This window comes from Carettochelys insculpta, chromosome 2, assembly GCF_033958435.1.
Source record: "Carettochelys insculpta isolate YL-2023 chromosome 2, ASM3395843v1, whole genome shotgun sequence".
Taxonomy (NCBI): domain Eukaryota; kingdom Metazoa; phylum Chordata; order Testudines; family Carettochelyidae; genus Carettochelys; species Carettochelys insculpta.
In genome coordinates, this window is record NC_134138.1 from 86,464,095 (window position 1) to 86,470,167 (window position 6,073).

Consider the following 6,073-nt stretch of genomic DNA (forward strand, 5'->3'; position numbering starts at 1 on the left):
CGATGTAGCAACATCGAAATAGGCTATTTCGATGAATAACGTCTACACATCCTCCAGGGCTGGCAACGTCGATGTTCAACTTCGACGTTGCGCGGCACCACATCGAAATAGGCGCTGCGAGGGAACGTCTGCATGCCAAAGTAGCACACATCGAAATAAGGGTGCCAGGCACAGCTGCAGACAGGGTCACAGGGCGGACTCAACAGCAAGCCGCTCCCTTAAAGGGCCCCTCCCAGACACAGTTGCACTAAACAACACAAAATACACAGAGCTGACAACTGGTTGCAGACCCTGTGCCTGCAGCATGGATCCCCAGCTGCCGCAGCAGCAGCCAGAAGCCCTGGGCTAAGGGCTGCTGCCCACGGTGACCATAGAGCCCCGCAGGGGCTCGAGAGAGAGCGTCTCTCAACCCCTCAGCTGATGGTCGCCATGGCGGACCCCGCTATTTCGAAGTTGCGGGACGCGCAACGACTACACGGTCCCTACTTCGACGTTGAACGTCAAAGTAGGGCGCTATTCCTATCCCCTCATGGGGTTAGCGACTTCGACGTCTCGCCGCCTAACGTCGAAGTTAACTTTGAAATAGCGCCCGGCGCATGTAGCCATGACGGGCGCTATTTCGAAGTTAGTGCCGCTACTTCGAAGTAGCGTGCAAGTGTAGACACGGCTTTAGTCTATTGTTAAGTTAGCCAGTTGTTATTTTCAAAAAAAAAAAAAAACAAGAAACAACAAGCGGGACGGAATTCAGTCCAGTCCTAGTAACAAGCGGAGCACCGGAGGCCAGGAGCCTAGGGCCATTAGCCCTCCTGCCGCGGCAGGCTATCCGAGAGGGGGAAAACAGCACAGAGGAGGTGCTAAGTACCCCATTAACAACTGAAAGATTCAACAACAATGTCCTCTTCAGGATTCAAGAAATGTGAGTCTTGCAGAGAGGCAATGCCAGCGTCTGATGGGCACAGTCACTGTATAAGGTGCCTTGGGGAGTCCCATGTCATGCAGAAATGCTCCTTCTGTGCAAAATTAACAGCCAGAGCAAGGAAGGACAGGGAGATGCGGCTTAAAATGCTGCTATTCGACAAGGCCCTCCAGCCAGATGTGCCGGAGCGGCCGCAGCAGGAGGGACCCTCCGGGGCCCATAAAAGGAAAGCTGCCTCCCTCACCCCATCAGCGCAAAAACGGAGGAAAGTCTCCCCAACCCGATCCCTGCCGGCAGCAACAGCGATTGGGACGGGAGGAGCGCACAGCCCCCAGCCGCAGCAACAGCTGATCAGCGGCGGCACGGAGAGCCACGTGGAGGCGGCTCAGCCTCCGATGATCAAACAGCCGCCCCGCACCGCAGGCAGGGCGGCGGCTAAACAAGCGCCGGTACCGGCGGCACTGAAGGCAGTGGCACCGACCCCCCAGGAACTGGCGGTGCAGAGCGCGCAGGCACGCAGCCTGCAGGCACCGGAGGACACCGCCCGCGCGGCACCACCCATGAGCGTGCCAAGTGCGGCGCGGACGGGGCCGAGATCCCCCGCATGTCAGGGGGTGGGGCCACCCCCTCAAGGGAGGGGGAAGGCTGCACAGAAAACAAGGCACCGCAGCCCCTCTCCTGACAGGGCTGCAGAGTTGCTTTCTCTCAGCCCTCCGCTCATGCTGCAGACTCCAACTAGAAGGCAGGGGTCCCCCCTAGCCTACCTGGAGCCCCAGTCTCCATTTTTACAACCAGCCTCACCCTGGCTGGGACCACCTTCACCCTTCTTCGGGTTTGAGCTGCTGGAGTACTATCACAAATCGCTCTCTCCATTGTCCCAGGTCTCTCGACGATCTCACTCCCCCAGACGCAGGGGGTTTGCACCAAGGGAGTGGTCCAGGTCGCCTTCCCAAGAACAGTGCCCATGCTGCCATGGTCGCCCCTATCACACGGGGCATAGACACCACTGGCAGTCTACCAGGGAAAGATCCCCACAGATGGTCCCGTATCCCCGAGGGCAATCGCGAACGGGGACAGAGACCCAAGTATCTCAGGGGGAACTGGTTATGGAACCCCAAGATTTTCCCTTGCAAGCTTCCAGCGAGCGGATGTACCATCACCAACAGGAACCGGAAGGGTCCAGAGAGGTGTATCCTAGTGGTTCCTCGCTCTCCTCCCCAGACGAGGCTACGGCCCCGGGGGACGTCCATCCTCCGGACGATCTCAAACAGTTCCAAGAGCTGTTTAAAAGGGTGGCCTTCACGCAAGGCGTCCAGACAGCAGAGGTGCAAGAGAAACACCATAAGCTCCTCCGGCCTCCTCCAAAATAGTAATACCGCTTGAAGAAGCAATCTTGGAGTCCGCCACTATGATATGGCAGACCCCTGCGACTATTCCGCCTGTCCACAAGAGAGCGGACAAGAAATACTTCGTGCCAGCGAAGGGCATGGAGTTCCTGTTCAGTCACCCACAACCAAATTCCTTGGTGGTAGAGTCGTCACAACAAAGGTCAAAGACATCTCAATTCAAGACAGGGGGAACAGACAAAGATGCCAAGAAGCTAGAGCTGTTCGGCAGAAAGGTCAACTCCTCCTCCACACTACTGTTGCAAATGGCAAATTACGCAGCGCATCTAGCGAACCACAATTTCGACAACTACACTAGGTTAACCTCCCTCATGGACTCACTTCCAGAGGACAAGAAACCGGTGCTCAAGGCCATCATGCAAGAAGGCTACGCGGCCTCGAGGACGGGAGTTCAGATCGCCCTGGATGTTGCGGACACAGCAGCATGCTCCACAGCTACGGCAGTGGTGATGCGAAGGGAGTCCTGGCTCCAGACTTCGGGTATACCGAGGGATCTGCAGGCAAAGATCGTTGATCTTCCCTTCGACTCGCAGAAGCTGTTTGCTGAATCAACTGACTCAGTCCTTCATTCCAGTAAAGATTCAAGAGCCACACTTAGTACCTGGGGATTTACACCCCTCCATACAGAAAGAAAAAGTACTACCCTGAACAAAGACGGTACCAGTACCAGCAACAGCGTCCCCAGTACCACAGGGATTACGAGCAAGGGCGACATCAACAGCACCAGCAGTACAGAACTCCCAGGCGACGTTCCCAACAGAGCCGTGCGTCCTCGGGGCAGGGCCAAAGGCCACAAGTTTGACACACAGATCCAGGGCTGCGCCATCACTACCATCGCACAAGGTCATCCGAAGCAGTTATTCCACCATCGCCTCCGACCATTCTACGACCAGTGGCAAAGGATCACCACAGACAAATGGGTGCTGGAGATCATAGCCACGGGGTACGCCATCCCCTTCCAGTCGCTCCCACCACCACGACCTCCACCCAGGCCCCACCTCCAGGAGGCCTCCCACGTAGCGAGGCTCAAGCAGGAGGTAGACCATCTCATGCTCATAGGGGCAGTGGAAAGAGTGCCGGAGCAACTGCAAGGGAAAGGGTTCTACTCGAGGTACTTCCTCACGGAGAAAAAGACAGGAGGCTGGAGGCCCATCTTAGATCTTCGAGGCCTCAACCGGTACCTGCGCAAGCAACGCTTTCGGATGATCACAATCGCCTCCATCCTTACGGCACTAGACGATGGAGATTGGTTCACAGCCCTCGACTTACAAGACGTGTATTTTCACATAACTATCCATCCGGCTCACCGACGATTCCTCCGGTTCATGGTAGGTAAAGAACATTTTCAATACAAGGTCCTACCGTTTGGCCTCTCCTCGGCCCCCAGAGTCTTCACTAAGACCTTGGCAGTGGTGTCAGCCTACCTGCACAGACGGGGTATTTATATTCCCGTATCTGGACAACTGCCTACTCAAAGGGGCCTCAAAGGAGGAGGTACTACGCATGATACGCGTCACAGCAGGCACGTTCTCTTCGCTCGGCCTGGTTATCAATCTGACAAAACCAAAGATAGACCCCACACAGGACATAGAGTTCATAGGGGCATGCATAAATTCTATTACAGCGAGAGTGTATCTACCAGAGACATGCTTTTGGGCCATCGGCTCCCTCATGCAAGTCATCACCTTCAGCCCTACGGTGCCGGTTCTGATGTCCTTACAGCTGCTGGGCCACATGGCAGCAGCGACGTTCGTAGTACAGAACTCCAGGTTACACATGCGCAGCATGCAGCACTGGCTGGCGAGCGTATACAGACCGGCAGCACACACTGTTCACAGGGTGGTGTCGCCCACGACAGAGGTGCGCAAATCCCTGCAATGGTGGGTAAACCCCAAGGCCTTGCTAACAGGGGTACCCTTCCACCAACCACAAATATCGGTTTTTCTTACTACAGATGCCTCCCTCATAGGGTGGGGAGCACACATGGGCGAAGAGGCGACGCAAGGGCTGTGGTCCTCCATGGAGCAGTCACTGCACATAAATATACTGGAGCTCAGAGCAGTGTTCAACGCCTGCAGACACTTTCGAGACCATATACAAGGCAAAGTAGTCGGGATCAGTACAGACAATACCTCCACCATGTTTTATATAAATCGGCAAGGAGGAGCTCGGTCCCGTGCCTTATGTGCGGAAGCAGTCCGGTTGTGGAACTGGTGCATCGCCAGCAATATAACCTTGAAAGCCTCATACTTACCAGGCACTCACAATGTGAAGGCAGACCAGCTGAGCAGGCATTTTGCACTCACACACGAGTGGCAGATCCATCCCGATCTGCTACGACCGATTTTTCACGCATGGGGTTTTCCCCAGATAGACCTGTTTGCCACTCAACACAACAAAAAGTGCCCACGATTCTGCTCCGGGGCAGGACTGGGACGGGGGTCCCTGGGGGACGCATTCGCGATCTCCTGGAGGGGCCCCCTTCTTTACGCTTTTCCTCCCACAGTGCTGATCCACAAAGTCTTGCAGAAAGCCAGGAGGGAAGGAGCCCGAATGATCCTCATAGTCCCAACGTGGGATCGACAGCAATGGTTCCCCCTACTCCTGCGCATGTCGGACCGTCCACCGATGCCCCTTCCGGTGGCGCCGGATCTGCTCACACAAGCCCAGGGGTCCATAGTGCATCCGCACCCCCAAGGCCTGTGACTACAAGCGTGGTTAATCCATGGCTCAGCTCCCTAGAGAGCACATGTACGGAGGAAGTGCAACAAGTCCTAGAAAGTAGCAGGAGGACTTCCACCAGGAAGACCTACAAGCACAAATGGACTCGCTTCATGGCATGGTGTTCTACCAAACAGCTAGCCCCCCTTTCGATGCCTATACCTGTAATATTAGAGTATTTACTGGACCTCAAGAGAGGACTCTCACTATCCTCATTAAAGGTCCACCTTGCCGCCATTTCAGCGTTCAGACACAAAGAGGAAGGGCACACGGTGTTAGCCCATCCCATGGTTACCAGGTTCCTCAAAGGGTTGGTAAACCTATACCCCCCTCGGAAACCGCTTCCACCTTCGTGGAACTTGGACCTGGTGCTTAATGCGCTAACGGGACCACCGTTTGAGCCTTTGGCCACGGTTTCCCTCCGCCTCCTTACGATAAAGACGACCTTTCTTCTCGCAATCACGTCAGCTCGCAGGGTGAGCGAGCTTGCGGCAGTTATGGCAACGCCACCCTGCACTGTTTTTTCCAAGGAGGCAGTAACCATACGGCTGCATCCAGCCTTTGTTCCTAAAATTTCTTCTGAGTTTCATATTAACGAACCTATTGTTTTACCCTCGTTTTATCCAAAGCCTCATAACTCTAACAAAGAGGCGCGCCTACACGTCCTGGACGTGAGGAGGGCGCTAGTCTTCTATATAGACAGGACCAAGTCCTTCCGGAAAACGGATAGACTCCTAGTCTCTCTCTTTCCCAAATCGAAAGGAGAAGGTCTCTCTTCGCAGAGAATCTTGAAGCACATCGTATCCTGCATAAAAATGTGCTACGAACTCAAAAAGACTCCTTTACTGGCCACGCCCAGGGCTCATTCCACTAGGGCAGTGGCAGCTTCAACAGCCTTTTTCAAGGGCGTTGCGCTAAAAGACATTTGCAGAGCGGCGACCTGGTCATCCTGTGACACCTTCGCCAAACATTACGCCCTTCACAGGGTATTCCAAGAGGATACCTGTCTCTCGACAGCGGTCCTCTCGGG